This window comes from Puma concolor, chromosome B3 (genome assembly GCF_028749965.1).
Source record: "Puma concolor isolate L17-30 chromosome B3, mPumCon1.1.hap2, whole genome shotgun sequence".
NCBI classification, from domain to species: domain Eukaryota; kingdom Metazoa; phylum Chordata; class Mammalia; order Carnivora; family Felidae; genus Puma; species Puma concolor.
In genome coordinates, this window is record NC_141672.1 from 16,518,283 (window position 1) to 16,532,567 (window position 14,285).

General features: G+C 47.0%; 1 protein-coding gene across 2 annotated transcripts in view; it reads left to right on the top strand.

The window, feature by feature from the left end:
• KCNK10 (potassium two pore domain channel subfamily K member 10) overlaps positions 1 to 14,285 on the top strand; it is a 129,997-nt gene that overhangs the window by 38,781 nt on the left and 76,931 nt on the right. The window lies entirely within an intron of this gene.

Here is a 14,285-nt window from a genome sequence, read left to right on the forward strand (position 1 = left end):
TTCTTTCACTATCTATAGAAGGACTTTGGAACAGAAACTGGGCTCAGAACTTGTGATGGAAAGTTGAATAAGTACGAGTCCCTGACTGCCAGGGATTTGCGTCCAGTAAAGGGATTCGCTCATTTTATCCAACAGATCTTTGTTGAGCATCTGTGATGTAGCAGGCACCCATCTAGGTGCTGAGATGCAGCGATGAACAAAATACACTAAATCTGATACTCCAGATATCTAGATTCCAGTGGGGATGACACACAGTAAACGAGCAAATAAGTATAGAAGGTGATTTCAGCGGGGCGCCTGAGTGGCTCAGTTGGTTGGGCATCCAACCTCAGCTCAGGTCGTGATCTCACGGCTCATGGGTTCAAGCCTCAAGTCAGGCTTTGTGTGGACAGCTCAGAGCCTGGAGCCTGTTTCAGATTCTGTGTCTCCCTCTTTCTCTGCTCCTCCCCCATTCTCTCTCTTAAAAATAGATAAACATTAAAAGGTTTGCTTTAAAAAAAAAAAAGATGATTTCAGCTCACGATACAGTTTCAGCTGTGAACAAAACAAAGTCAGGCAAGGGGGCTGAAGAGTGACTGCAGGGGGCTGGCTTTTCTGCAGTGGGGTGGGAGGCAACGGGGGCCTCTTTGAGGAGGTGACATGGAACAGAGTGCTGAGTGTTGACAAGGAGCTGCCCTGCAAGGATCTGGGCAAATATGTCCCAGCCAGAGGAAACAGCAAATGCGAAGTCCCAGAGGTGGGAGCTAACTTGGAAACACTGGAAAACCAGTGTGGCTGGAGGGTATTTATGGGGAGCTAAGGATGGAGAGACAGGCGGTGGCCAAAACTGGGAGAACTATTAAAGGGACTTTGGGTGCTCTTTGGAGCGTAATGGGAATCCTCTGGAGGCAAGGGAGTGTAGGGGTCGACTTTACATTTTAGAAAGCAGTCAAGCCGGGGGCGCCTGGGTGGCGCAGTCAGTTGGCGTCCGACTTCAGCCAGGTCACAATCTCGCGGTCCGTGAGTTCGAGCCCCGCGTCGGGCTCTGGGCTGATGGCTCAGAGCCTGGAGCCTGTTTCCGAGTCTGTGTCTCCCACTCTCTCTGCCCCTCCCCCGTTCATGCTCTGTCTCTCTCTGTCCCAAAAATAAATAAACGTTGAAAAAAAAATTTTTTTTTAAAAAATAAAAAAATAAAAAAAATAAAAAAAATAAAAAAGAAAGCAGTCAAGCCGGCTCCTGCTTGGTGAATGGGCTGGCTGGGCCGGACACCCTGGTGCAGCTTGGTGCTTGGACGAGGAGAGGGAGGGATGTCAACCCGGTGGGGGTGGGGAGAAGTGGTGGAAGTCAGTATCCACTTGGAAGAGTTGGCTGGATTGGTTGCTGGATTGGCTGATGCAGCCAGGGCGGGGCAGAACCACCATTAACTCTGGACTTTTCGGCTGAGCTCCTGGGGGGAAGGAAGGGCAGTGCCACTGAGATGGGGAATTCTGGAGAAGAGGCACTCTCAGGGTATGCGTGTGGGTGAAAATAAGATTCTTCTTTTAAGTCATGTCCGTGTTAAGTTTGAGAGGCTAATTGGACATCTAGGTGGAGAAATTGGGTAGACCGTTAAATCCACAAGTGCTGGGGAAAAGGTCAGTGCTGGGGATGAAGATGTGGAAATCATCCGTCAGAGGCACAAGGAGCAAAACAAAATGTGGGAGGTGTACTCGTGGCTTTAGAAGGACATCATTCTTGCTCTAGAAAACGTGGCGATCTAAATTATGTCAACAGTGAGTGTTGCCTGTGCCAAGCACCGTGCTAACTGCTTCACACAGATGCTGTTTGGCAGGACCCGCGCCTTGGAAAGCAGCCCTACTGCGCTGTGGAAGATGACCCATCCTGGGACCAGATTGCTGGATTCAGATCCCAGCCCTGCCTCTCGCTGGGAGTGTGTGTGTCCTTGAGCAAGTTAATTTAGTCCTGTGCTTTGTTGGCTCACCTGTAAAAGAGGGTAATACTAGTACCTACTTCACAGAGTTGTTTGGATATTTACATGAGTTAATACCTGTGAAGTACCTGGAATAGAGCGCGGTACCTAGTAAGCACTCAATACATGATAGCGATTTTTATTTATTTATTTATTTATTTATTTATTTATTTATTTCCGAGTTTTTATTGAAATTCCAGTTAGTTAACCTACAGTGTAATATTAGCTCCGGTGATTCAGCACTTATATGCAATAGTGGTGTTCATCACTATAAATGCCTTCCTTAGTACCCATCACCCATTTACCACCCCCCCCCCCAACGCCCCTCCAGTAACACTCAGTTTGTTCTCTGTAGTTAAGAGTCTGTTTCCGGTTTACCTCTCTCTCTTTCCTCCTATGTTCGTTTGTTTTTTTTCTTAAATTCCACAGGCGAGCAAAATCATACGGTATTTGTGTTTCTCTGACTTACTTCACTTAGCATAATACTCTCTAGCGATTTTAGTGTTAGTATTTCTTGTGGTTGCTCTGTGTGGTGCATTTCAACAGTTGAAAGAATAAGGTGTGTTATAATTAGAGTATTGTTTTGGAGTCTTGTTTTGACCCGTTTATTAGTCAGTGTATGGTGTGCTTGGGTTGTCTTCCAGGTTTGTGCCATGATTCCATTTTATGAACAAGCCCTCTACTGCAATATGTATTAAAATCTGTTTCTGTTCCTGTTGCTGTATAACGAACCACCCCAACTTACTGACATAAAGCAAGTATTTGATTATACTCGTAGATTCTGCGTTTAGGAAATCAGGCAGAGCTCATTAGGGATGGCTTATCTCTGCTCCACGAAGTCTGGGGTGGGGGGCTCACTTGGGAAGGCTGTGGGGATTGATGGCGTGTGGGGAGCAGTGGAATCAACTGGGGCCGTCTTCACTCATGTGATGGTAGTTGGTGCTGACTCTCCACTGGGGTCTTAGCTTGGCCGTTGGCTAGAGCACCAACACAGGGCCATGCCGTGTGGCCTCTCCTCGGGGCCTGGTTTGGGCTTCCTCACAGCATGGCAGCTGGGTTCTCAGAGTGAGTGTCCCGAGAGAACCAGGAAGAAGCAGTGTGGTCTTTTATGAAAGTTTCAGAGGCCACACAGTGCCACTTCTGCCTTAGTCACAAGCCTGTCCAGATTCAAGGCGATGGGGCATAGATTCCATCTCATGAGAGGAATATCAGAACATGCAGGACAGGAGATGTTGTGGCCAGTTTTGGAAAAATACAGTCTGTCTTGAGGCTTAACCAGGAGGCCAATTATGAGGCCAGTTGGCTTAAAGAATCCAGAGTACTTATAAATTTTGGATGTGCTCTGAAGTGAGGGTCTCATTTATTTATTAAAGGACTTGATTGGTCTCGGCCTTTGTTGTACTGAAATTTTGGTTTGTTAGAACTGGTAAGCTCTCATTCACTTGAGAAACCCCGATGGAATACTGACTCTGTGCAAGACTCTTACTGCTGTCGGGGCAAACCAACATACCACAAGGAGCCTTGTAGCCACAAGGTGAATATGAATTACAGTTGGCTTTCAGTTAACTGGTCTCTGGAGAGGAAGAAAGCCAGTGACAATCCCTAATGATAGTTACAATAAAACTAGTCAAAACAAGACACAAAATGCATTTAATGCAAACGTATTCAGTTAGCATTGTAGTAAACGTTCAGGAACACATTTCCCATTGTACAGATCTTATCTAATGCATTAATTGTTATCACAACTAGCAATTCTTAAATACTGCATCCATTCAATATAGTAAGGCCCCGAAGAGTATGATACCATTTAATTTGCAGTGTAACCCCCTGAGGCAGTTTCCTTTTTCTAGAGAAGAGAGAGTAGTGGAGAGGGTAAGTGACACAAGCTGGCATTTGTACCCAGACCTTCTGCTCCCACGGTGCATGCTGAAGGTGACAGGACAGGTTCGTAGAAAGCTGGGACTAGAGCCCACATTCTCGGTATTCCCTTTGGTGCTTTTGCTTCCAGATTCATGGTTTTCATCCATGTTCCATGAGTCTTCGGGGTCCTAAGGAGGTCTTGGGACTGAGTGTAGAGATTGAGAGGGAGGTAAAGCTCATATGACTTTGGGCCCTTGTCAAAATTCCAGCCATTACAGCTTGCTTTGAGATTATATTATATTGTTTTATACCATACTATACTACACTATACCATCCTATAGAAAACACAATGTACTATATAATAATACAACATTTATATGTATTTAATATTTAACATATTATGCTTATACTACATAATATAATATACAGTATTCAATATCCAAGAGTATGTGGGGTAGGTGAGAGGTATTCAGGCTTTTAGAACAAAATCCTCCCTTCAAAATTTCTTTTAATGGTTATTTATTTTTGAAAGAGAGACAGTGTGAGTGGGGGAGGGGCGCAGAGAGAGAGAGAGAGAGAGAGAGAGAGAGACAAAGAATCCGAAGAAGGCTTCAGGCTCCAAGCTGTCAGCACAGAGCCCGACGAGGGGCTCGAACCCATGAACCACAAGATCATGACCTGAGCCGAAGTCAGACACTCAACCGACTGAGCCACCCAGGCGCCCCTAAAATCCTGCCTTCAAATGGAATTTTACATCTCTATCTGTGTCTATATTGTTTCTACCTAAAGTTTGAATTTCATTCAGTTCAATTGAATTTCCACTCAAAATTCAAACTTTCAGAACAAAACCTTTTCATTTGAAGGAAGTTCAGTTTGATTCAGATCTTACCTTTGTAAGGTTTACCTGAAGCCTTTCCTTCAAATGAAAGTTTGCATTTATAGGTATAATTTCCACTTAAAGTTTGAATTTCATTCAGTTCAATTGAATTTCTCCTTAAAATTCAGACTTTTAGAGCACAGCCTTTCCTTGAAATGGAAGGGTTTCATTTGAAAAGTTTGAACATCTCTGGTCTGTTCCACATCTTGTCTATTTTTAGTGCACAGATCTGGTCCATAAGTGGTACCACAGTTATCCTAATTCCAGCCTCAAGATCTCAGTCACTAGCTAAAGTCTTCTCTGCTGGCAAGAGGTGCTTTAGCATCTGCTATGGAAAATAACCTTTAAAGTGCCCCTGCAAGCACAAATCCATAAAACTGAAAGTCATAGGAAAGGGAGAGAGGGTTTATCCAATTTTTAAAAGACTTTTGAAAGTGTGATTTAGATCTTATGTCTGTTGGGTTATCCTGACTGATTTAGTATGTAAATAGGTCCCAGAAAGAGTGATCTTACCGTGATCTTTGTTTTCAGTTTACTTTTTCATATCAAGTTTTCTTGACGGAAAGTGACTAAAAAACCTTAACGCGCGATAATCACCTTCTTTAGCAGACTGCAGAGTTGGATAGAAGTATCCAGCAATTGTTTGCTTGTGATGAAGGAAATGTGAATTTTCTGGCACAAGAACATTTTTTTTTTGGCTCATGTCCAAATTGTAGGGTGATTACAAACTTGACAGAGCTTAAGTAGGCCTTAAGACGTAGGGCTGTCATGTACGGCTGTGCAGGTTGTGTATTGCACAACTGTGAATGGCATTTCCTGGAGTTGTGCAATGTGGCAGTCCTGTCAGGAGGTCATGGATTCCAGCCTCTGTTGATCCTGAAGCATGAGAGGGCTTGATGGCAGGCTTCAAGGTAGTAAGAATAAGAAGATCCTGGGGGCCTGCGTGGCTCAGTCGGTTAAGCGTCCAATTTTGTCTCAGGTCATGATCTTGAGGTTCGTGGGTTCGAGCCCCACGTCAGGCTCTCTGCTGTCAATGCAGAGCCTGCTTGGGATCCTCTGTCTCCCGCTCTCTCTGCCCCTCTCCTGCTATCTCTCTCTCTCAAAAATAAATAAACATAAAATTTGAAAAGAAGCTATCATGTGCTGTGATTTACAAAGGAGTGCCTCTCTGTACCTTCAGTGTTCTCAGTTTAGGGCATTTCTGGCGAGTGCCTAGGAATAAAAAAGAAGTTGGTTTGAGATACCGTGCAGCTGTACTTAAATGGAAGATCCTGCCGAGAGATGAAGTTCACCTTCGTGCTGGTGACTGAATGGCGGCTGCTTGCTCATTTGTTTTGGGGTGTGCCCACAAAGAAGGTGTCTCCCATGCCTCAGCTTTTGCTCTCTGTTCCTAGTGGGTGAAATCCAGTCCTGAACACCAAGGAATGAGGTTTGGGATTATGGCAGGATTTATTAGTACCAAATCGAGAAACTCAAGTTAAATTCTAGAATGAATACAGAATCGCGGGCCAAGGTGCTCTTTCAGAGAATTTCTTGTAACTGAGCACAAGGGCAGCAGGGGGTCTTGAGGGAGCATGGGTTTTAGGTGCACACGGGGTGCCTGGGTGGCTCAGTAGGTTAAGCATCCGACTCCTGATTTCGGCTCAGGTCATGATTTCCCAGAATCTCCCTCTCCCTCTCTCTCAGCCCCTCCCCTGCTTGTGTGCTCACTCTCTTTCTGTCAAAATAAATAAATAAGCATCTTAAAAAAAAGGCTTAAAAATGAAAACAATTAGATGGACACCAGGCTTGTATCCTGGGTCACTGCCTGCCTTGGACAAGGTGCTTATATCAGCCTCTAGCTGAGGGTGTTACAGGATTAGCTGATATTTAGGATGCCCTTTAGGTAAAAAAAAAAAAAAATTATATTACTGATTTGTGGTGTAATTTGGTATAATTATGCAATAAACCTCTTCCTTGGCTTCATATATTCAGAGCATTTATCGAAAGCCTACCACGTTCAGGTGCCATGTGCTAGGTACTGGGTGTATAAGAGCAAACCAAATAAGCAAGGTCTCTGCCCTCGGAGTTGACAGTCTCCCCCCAGGTGCTGACCTGGGCCGGTGGTGGGGGAGGCAGAAGGAGGGCCAGAGGTGGTTTCTCGGTCTCCTTGGAGGTAGAAATGACAGAACTCTGGGAGAGCAGGAGGAACAGGGAGGCTGAAGTGAGGTCGCCTCTTAGGATCTGGCCATTTGGCTTGAGCAAACTGGGTGGGTGTTAATACCATCCTGGGAGAGGAGCCTTCTTTTTTGACTGGTTGGTGATGGAGTACAATTTGGACAAACTAAGTGTGAGATGCAATTGAGATATGCCAGTGACTTGCATATATGAGGCTGGAAGTCAGAGCACAGGTTTTCAGGAGCTGAAGTTTATTCTTAGAAGAAAGGGTCCCACAGTCCCCCTGCCCCCACGGTCCAGGACAGTTTTCTCAAGAGGCCTTCTCCTTGCAAATGCTTTTCTCTCTTTTCTGACCCCCGCTTCTATCAATGCGCATTGCAATGCCACTCTTTGGGTGAAGGGCTCCCGCAGCTACTGAATCAAGGCCTGGGCCTTGGCCTTGAGCGTTCCAAAGCCCACGCTCTCTTGGAATATACACAGAGCTAGGTTGGCCCCTCGAGTGGTGGCTACACGGCCCTCTGTGTAGTCCATGAGGATGAATTTGAGATTGTCTTCATTAAATATGTGGTTTCTGTTCCAGTTGTAAGTGGCCCAGATTTTATGGTGATGGCTGTGGTGACCCAGATATCAGCATCCCTGTAACCCGAGCAGCCACCCAGAGTTGCCTCGTTCTTCTGGACACCTCCAGTGCTGGCTTGGCTTATCACCTACGACGCAGCATGCCTGCGACTCTTGTGACTTTGGTGCACTGATCCCTGAGTTGCCTCCTGCCGGCCTCTGCCTGCTGCTTCCCTAGGCATAAAGATCTGGGAGTCGTCGGCAAGTGGGTGGCATTTAAAACCTTGGCCCCGAAAGAGATCAGTCATGGGGAGGATACAGAGAAGAAAGGGTGCAGGGATGAACCCTGTGAAAGTCCATTATTTACACATTTTTAGGAAGAGGAGCCTGTAGAGTGGATTTAAAAAGACCTCACCAGACAGAATGGAGGCACACCTTGAGAATGGGGTGTCAAGAGGCCAGAAGTGGGAGCATTTTAAGGAGCAAGGCCTTGTGTGTGGAGTTCTGTGGGAGGCCAAGTCAAATGAGGCCACGGTGTTGTGACCTGGATCTGGCAGGGTGGAGGGGGTGGGGGTCCTGCGAAGAGCTAGGGTGCTAGGGGTGGGAGCCTGCTTGTTTTTATATGGCTTTATGATTGGTATCACCCAGTGTAGTATTTACCTACATTTTTGGTTGGTTGTGTTGGGTGGTTGATGGTTGTGTTCCTTTTGTCCCTCTGACTTAGGGTTGCCAGGTAAAGTGCAGGACACTCCATTAAATTTGAATTTCAGAAGAATAATTTTTTCGAGTATAAGTATATCCCAGAGATTGCATGGGACATACTTACCCTAAAATTTTTTTTATCTGAAATTCAAAGTTAACTGGGTGCCCTGAGTTTTTATTTGCTGAACCTTCCAGCGTGCGTCGAGTTGTACGCTTTAAAATGGCTACAACAGGGGCGCCTGGGTGGCTCGGTCGGTTGGGTGGCCAACTTCGGCTCAGGTCAAGGTCTCGCGGTCCGTGAGTTCGAGCCCCGTGTCGGGCTCTGTGCTGACAGCTCGGAGCCTGGAACCTGTTTCAGATTCTGTGTCTCCCTCTCTCTGACCCTCCCCCGTTCATGCTCTGTGTCTCTCTGTCTCAAAAATAAATAAACATTAACAAAAAATTAAAAAAAATAAATAAATAAAATGGCTACAACAGTGAATTTTATGTGATGTGAGTTTTAGCACACTCTCAAATCTGGCAACCCTATCCTAACTAGACGGTCATATAGAAGCTACCATATGGTCTGCTTCTGGGTTGAGTCTCCAGGACCAGTAAGAAATGCCAGCCTCCAAGGACCTTTCTTTCTGATGATAGCTACTGCTTCCATTAAGTTCCCTTAGAGCACCTCACAGAGTGCTGAGCACATAGTAGGCACTCATCCAACAATACGAACTGCATTCTGTGCTGTGGTGAATGTTAGCTGTTAGTGGAAAAGCATGGAAGGACACTACCCTGATACCTGTGAACTGCTTTGAGAACGTCATGAAATGGGCCTCGCGGGGAAGTTTTCAGTGAATTAAGCGCTGTGGCACTTTTGGCTGTGTTGGAGGAACCAAGTGCTATCTCCATGACCTATCTAATTCAGCCCTGTGGCTGTGAAGCAAATGGCTTTGCTGAATTCAGCACTTCCCAGTAATAGCAGCTTAAATGCAGCTGGCATCCTAGGGGCCATTAAGAATCTTGAAATGGCAGGGAACTCTTGGAAATGCCCACGAATTCCAAGATAGCTGGGTTGTGTCACTTGCGCTCTTAATTCGTTATGACACTTTCTATGCCCTTTTCCTCCTCCTTTCTATGAAGTAGAAGACTCCTAACCGAAAGACTGTATTTCAAATGATCCCTTTAGAGGCAACTTCAAAGCAATTAAGTACGGGTTGAATCCAAAGTGTGTGAAGCATTACCTATCAGCTAGGATTTAAAAAAAAAAAATTTTTTTTTTTTGTTCAATGTTCATTTATTTTTAAGAGAGAGAGAGAGAGACAGAGTGTGAGCAGGGGAGGGGCAGAGAGAGAGGGAGTCACAGAATCCAAAGCAGGTTCCGGGTTCTGAGCTGTCAGCCCAGAGCCGGACGAGGGGCTCAAACCCGCTCATGTGAGATTATGACCTGAGCTGAAGTCTGACACTTAGCCAACTGAGACACCTAGGCACCCCTCAGCTAGGATTTTCTCTGAAGGTGATATTCCTTGGTTAAAAGCTGAGAACCCAAAGGTTAGGTTTAACTATCAATGAAAAGAATTTTTTTTCTCTTGTGGTTTTTTTTCCCCCTGGGCTTCACCATTGACAAGGACTTTGCATCCCTACTTAACATTTGTTTACCTGGCAAGCTGAATGGAGCACATTTATTTTGCACTAGTTTATTGAGCCGTACTATGTGCCAATACTCGCTAATTTGTATTTTGTTGTAGGTTCTTGAACCGTGTCCTATGGTCCTTATAACCGGGTGGTTCCTTGAAAGGAAATATGGTTTTGGTGACTGCTTCATTGCTACTAACCCATCACATAGAGAGGTTGCCTGGGTAACAGGTGTGGGTCTAAGGCTCTATGAGAAGGTGGTAACATGGAAGAGGAATTTAACTTCTGTAAATGATGCCAAGGCAAACTTCTGTGCACACTGCTTTATGAGCTCTTTCTTGGGGGGCAGTTTAGGGACCAGCAGAGCAGATGCCAGATTTCCTCTTGATCCCTGCAGGGATCTGTTGGCTGTCTGAGATTTCGGGTGCCTTCTCTTGATCCTCGAGTGCTGGGCCTTTTCTGAATGACATGGGAGTGGAGGTGAAGGTTGCCCCTCCCAATGCATCCATCTTTTCACCTGGCGAGCTCGTGGACACCAGGGTTCTGCTCTGTCACCGTTTGTCTGCTGGTTCCTGAAGCACGAGACACTTGACCAGCATTTCTTGAATCCCTTTCATGAACATGAATTGAGCTCTTATTATATGCTGTGCACTGGGATTGGGATATGGAAGATTTAGAGGCAAAGGGTCCAGCGCAGGGGGCACCTAGAGGGATTTACCCTCTAGCAGGAGGGATTATTACAGAGAAAGGACTGCAGATGTTTGGGGGTTGGCGTGCCATGTTGGTTTGGCTAGAAGGTCCAGCTTACATTCAGCATCGTCCTGGTTGGAAGATTCCCCTGGAGCCCGGGTCAGCCCTCGGATCCCCTCGGCAGCAGGGATCTCTGGCTTCATCAGACCCCCAACTTAGGTGTGCTGGTTTATTGAAGAACCCCCTCCCTGTCTTTTTAGATCTGCTTCCCCAATTTCTCAGTAAGTCCTTTGATTCCTTGAAGACTTCACTAATGAGAGCTATTAATAGTATTTGCAAACACTTCTCGGTCTTCAGAGGAATGGACTGCTACGTTTGCTACACCACTGTCTCCCCAGCCTCGTGAGGAACAACGTGGGCATTCTTTTCCCTTTTAGGCTTTCTCCCTTCCTCCCTCCTGCACTCACTCCCAGCCTCCGATGGCTGCATTTACCGCGAATCACGGAAATGTTGCTGATGTCAGCAGCACCAATACTGCATTAGAGGAGCCACTCTAAGGGGGAATTATCCAGAGGGTGATGCTAAGAGGCAAAGCCATTTTGCGGGGTGTTTTGTGGAAACCGTTTTCTCCCTTGCATGGATCTCGTTCATTTCTGCGACTTAGGAGGCACAGTGAAGGGAGAGCCATCTGAAAATGTTTTTCCCATCCCAATTTTTTTTTTTTTTTTTTTTTTGTAGGAGGTTTTAGTGACTCCCAAGCAAGCCGGGGGCACTGGGTGGCTGCACTGGAAATGCAGGCGGCTGAGGCAGCTTGCAAAGCACAATGTACTGGGGCGTTGGGACTCCCGTCTCAGTGACCCTGTGACAAGGGCAAAGCGAGGGCACAGCTCATCCTACATAAACAGTTTGTTCTTAGAAAAATATAAATATAAACCAAAGCCCATGCTAGCTGTCCACGGAACTTACTGTTCAAATGCTTTCCCCAGAAAATCCTTTTGTAAGTAGAGAGCTGTCTTGCAGGGGATTGTTAGATACAATTTCAGGTTTATGTACAGGAAGATACACCTCATTTCTTCATGACGTTTGTCCTGACAGCTGTCTCTGAGCAGGGAGACAGGGAAGCTTCCTGGCTGGCACCGAGAGCCAGCTTGGGAAGGAAACCAGGGGGTTTCAAGTGGCAGCAATCCCCGAGGCTGTTCAATTTCCCAGCGACGTCCAGCAGCCTGGATCTGGTCTCCGAGCAGAGAGAAGGGGTAACAAAGAAGGGGGTGGCTCCAGGTGGCTCCAGGAAGGGATAGAAGGAAAGGGAGTTGAGTCTATTAGCTGGAGAGTGAAGTGTTGAACTTGGCATCTAAGCTGGGCAGGGAAGGAAGAAAACACGGGACGGGCGGGGGGCACGCTAGACGGTGAGAGGTAGAGGTGGGACGTGTTATGGGGGTAATTATGTGGAGAGAGCCGGGTGGATAGGATGCTCAGGTCAGAAGTGGGAGTCTTTACCGGAGTATCTCTGGAGCAGGGACATTTCTTGTGAGGACGGCGTTCGGGATGTGGCCATAGGAGGAGGCCGTCGTAGTGGAAACCATCGGTGCTCCGCCAGCTCTTCCAGATCCGTCTTCCCTGCCCTGTGCACCCCTCCTCCAGAGTCTGTGCACTTCTCCCCTTGTAGCTTGTCCCTACAAAGAGTCCCTTTTCAGGAGATTTTTTTCTTGGTCTACTGGTGCCTCTGGCCAGGATGCTCCTGGGCATTTTTGTCCCATTTCTGTAGCCATGACTGGCTGGGTGAGAGAAGGCAAGCCTAGCTCCCTGGCCTCCAAGTGGGACAAACTTGGAGAAGTAATTGATGCTTCAGGGTTCCTCTGGGCTCAGGGGACAGGGCTTCACCTGGAGTCACACTCTTCCATGGTTTCTCGCCCTTCCCTTCTCTGCCCTTATGGCCTTTTCCTGGAAGTGCTTCCTAAACAGAGTGCTTGCCAACCAGTCTTCATCTCGGGATCGGCTTCTGGAGGAACCTGGCTGAAGTGGATTAGAGATGATGGTCATGGTGATGAAATGAGGGAAACGGGAGGTGTGGGCATTGGAAAGATTGTCTGTGGAACAACTGAAATAACTCAGGAGGAAAGCAGGACCTGGACGGAAGCTTCAGGGAATCAAGGGGAGAAGTCGGCGGTACCACAGCCAGCCACAAGAAGAGGAGGAAGTGAAGGAACCAGAGGGTTTGGGTCTCAAAGGAACAGGGATTTGGACACAAGAGTGTGGAGTGTTATATTTCCGGGACAGTGTGGCCCTGACATTGTGGGTGAGGGAGATTGAACAACCTCTACCTGAATGCCACAGTCGGAGGACAGGGTCTTCCGGGGAAGCCCAGGTGTCAGTGAGGAAGGTGGAGGAAGGTTCCCTGAAGATGCTGAGGAAGTAGGGGAGGTCTTCAGTCCTGGTGGCCCTGAGGTGTCTTTGGAAAGGTTTGGGATGGAGGAGGGAAGTTTGGATCAGAGCAGACGAAGCAGAGAGTAGAAGAGGGATTAAAGCTGCATTGACGGGAATCAAAGCTACAGGGAGGCTTACATCCACTGGCTTACTTGGCCGTTGCTCTTTTCAAAAGAATTGGGTTCTTCAGCCTCCTGGTAGGTGGTGGTTTGGCAGCCTGGACACTGAGTATGGAGCTTGTGATGTGCTCCTGGCACATAGTTGGCATGCATTTGTTGTAAGTGAATAAATGACACATCAAGTTTCTAAACGCCCCTCCCCTTTCATCCCCGTAAAACATTCGTGCACTTACCACCTCTGTATTTTATGCTCTGATAAATTTGGAATTTCTCAAAGTACCTCCGGCTACTTCCATCACCACCATTGGGTAGGATGCAGTGAACACGTTTCCCAAGGAAAGGGAGTTAGGCATGGGGTCATGGACTTAAGTCATAGGACCTTTCTACCTAATGGGTTAAGACATATTTTTCAGTTTTGCTTTCTACTGTGGATCTAGAAAAAAGAATTGCTTGGGTTGGTGCAACTACTTGTGACCTACGTGCTTGAGACAGCCAATACCCAAGGGAGTTTGCTGGGGTCAGAGGGCAGCATGTGGAGGGTGAGGCAGGGCTGGGGAAGTAAGACGGGCCTGAGCACGTGGAACATTGGAGGCCATGTAAACAGCTGTGGGAGTAATTGTGCGGTTTTAAGCAGGAGCGGGACTGGAATTTTGGAAGGACCCCCTGGCTCCAGCCTGATTGGGAAGAGTCCCCTTCATGGAGCCCAGTGAGGAGAGGTAATTGCTGTTGACGAAACACCTGGGAAAGGCAAACCTCTGTCTTGAAGGAATGGGCCCTGAAGATGGTGTGTAAAAGACTTGGCCCCAGGGTAAAGGAGATATTTTGGGAACTGCAGCAGCTGACATTCTTTTTAATCCGAAAGGTAGGGGAAACATAATCTTTTTTTTTTTTTAAAAAGTGCTTTAGTTAATTTAAATTATGGAGGAAAAAACGTAGAGCAAGAGACAAAATATGTTCTTCATGAAGAGTTTTGGACCTAGACAACAGAACCCCAGCTGGGGCCGCGTGCCTTTAGGCCTTGACCAAATGAGTCACGACAAATGGGTCCATCTCACCAGCATGGTGGAGCGTGGGGCCTGTTGGAAAACCACAAGGTAGGGAGCCCCAGATCTTGAAGGGGGAACCGGGCAGTGGGAAGTGCCAGGGCTGTCGTGGCCAGCTCGCATGGGCAAGGAGGAGCTCTGGTCCTGGGCTCTTCCTCGTCTTCCTTAGGAATTGAACAGATCATGAAGAGCTCTCCTTGGACTATTTATTGTCTGAGAACACCTCGACTCTGGATGTCTGTCTGGGGGGGGGCGGAAAATACTATAGTACTAGGACTGCTCATACTGCCAGA